Here is a 2088-nt window from a genome sequence, read left to right as displayed (position 1 = left end):
TCATATGGAAATTGCGTGTTAAACTTTATATGATGTTGCCAACTTGTTTTTCAAAGTGGATGTGTCTTTTTTTTTTCCCCCCACTAGCAGTGTGTGAGAGTGCCAGTTGTTCTGCATCCTTGCCAGGACTCAGTATTTTTCACTTTTGTTTATTTATTTTCTAATGTGAGCCATTCTAGTGTATGTATAGCTGTATCTCATGATTTGGACCAATCCCTTTTGAGGATTTACATTTCCTTCAGTTCAGGAAAGTTTTCTTGTATTATTTCTTTGGCATTATCTCCCCTCTCTCATAACTGTTATTCCTTTCCAGGATTCCTTTAAGCCTGATGCTGGGCACAATGCCTTGTGTCTCATGTTTTCTCTTAAATTCTTCTCTCTCATTTTAGCCCTAGGTTCTGTGCCATTTCTTTGACTATATTTTCAACCCATGTATTTATTTTTTTCTTTAATTTTATCTGCCAAATGAATTTTTTAACTCCCAAGAACTCTTTCTTGTTTTTTTGTTTTTTTATGGAAACTAATTATTGGTTTTGGAAAGCAATGTGTCCTTAGATTTCTGTCAGAATAGTAACTAGAATCTGTTTCCTGGTTAGAACAACCTATTTCTTCTAGGGTCTTTATTTTCTAATATGGTAATTGCATGTTAAACTTGGTCTTTCCTCATCATAATTTCTTCATGTTTCAGGTGTTTCTGTGTTGTCTAGTCACCTTTAGGAATTAGGCAAAAGGAGGTTTTCTGGAAGTTCTGCATGCAACTGGATGGACAGGGCACGCAGATGGAAGGTCTGTTCTCAAGTTGTCTGCTTTCCCGCCCATCATGACATCCAAAGCAAGGGTAAACACTCTGGTTTGGTTTTCCTACTGCCTCGCTGTAGAAGGAACAAGGATGCCATTAATATTTATTAAGAATTAACTATGTGATTAAACACTTGACATTATAACAATAAAAAAGTTAATGGTTATATAGTGCTTAAAATTGGGCTGATCATTTTCTAAGAACTTTTAAAACGTTCGTTTCATTCCACAGCAGCCCTGTCAGGAATGCCTATTACTCTAGACCCAGTTTAAAGGTGAGACTGTTGAAGAGCAGAGCCGTTAGCTCAGGTGTCTGAGTTTGGAACAGCTGATAAGTGGCAAGTCTGCGTTTGAAACCCAGCAGCTTGGATCCAGTGCTTTTGCTCCTGAACTGCATGCTATGGACTGTCCGACACTGACTTCCTCCCCAAATCCTTCCAACACATCTGTGAGCAAGGTATTGTCAATGCCACTTTACAAAAGAGGATTTTGAGGCCTAGACAAGCTAAATGACAAATCTCATTTCCCAAAGCTCATGCGTAGAAACTGTCTGACCCCAAAACACGTAGAATATTGCATCGGATCTGTCCAAAGAATGATCATTTTAATCACTTACAAATAAAGATTTCTTGATAATTAAATCAATGTTTATTTGAAGCAGGGTAACATTTGAATTCAATATTTTGGCTTAAATGGTACAAACAAAAAACTCTGTTACTAATGATCTGTATGAGCTGTCAATTTTACTTTGGAACCAACAATTAAGATTCAAAATATCAATTATGTTGTTTCTCAGTAACACAACGGATCAATAACCTTCATTTTGTGTTCTCCTTAATTACTGCGTGGGGGCTTCTGCAGACACAGCCTGAACCAGACCTTGCATATTAATCTCTGCACATAGTTCCTGTTCCTCACAATGGAGCAATCAGACCTTGATTAATGCCAGCATTAAGCTAACTGCTATCTAATCAGTTGACAAAACGCTGGTTTTGACTCCAGTTTCCGTGGTTTGTTTGTTTCAGATGCTTCTGATTGGTGTTTGCTATGGGGAAGAATAGAGAAATAAGACATTCATTATTCATGGAAGTGAGTAGAAGAATTTTTGTGATATTCCCTCTGGCTTTGACAGAATGACAGAGCAGTAACTCAAGGTCTAAATGTAAACCACCCCTCTCCCCATCCTGCTATTTTTTTGAAGAATAGAGAATTTAAACCAATCATCCAATAAGTAAAATGTCCCTCTAGAATTTCATATCATGAAAAATGATACCACCAACCATCAAATTG

General features: G+C 37.2%; 1 long non-coding RNA gene across 1 annotated transcript; it reads left to right on the top strand.

Moving 5' to 3' along the window:
- The first annotated feature begins 739 nt into the window (after positions 1–739).
- LOC109375995 (uncharacterized) lies at positions 740–1883 on the top strand. The gene is made up of 3 exons (XR_002122675.1): positions 740–838; positions 1031–1255; positions 1824–1883. It is a non-coding gene; the product is annotated as an uncharacterized LOC109375995 (long non-coding RNA).
- Positions 1884–2088: the final 205 nt, after the last annotated feature.

This window comes from Hipposideros armiger, unplaced genomic scaffold (genome assembly GCF_001890085.2).
Source record: "Hipposideros armiger isolate ML-2016 unplaced genomic scaffold, ASM189008v1 scaffold_1024, whole genome shotgun sequence".
In the NCBI taxonomy this organism is placed as follows: domain Eukaryota; kingdom Metazoa; phylum Chordata; class Mammalia; order Chiroptera; family Hipposideridae; genus Hipposideros; species Hipposideros armiger.
This window is presented reverse-complemented; position numbering and strand designations above follow the sequence as displayed.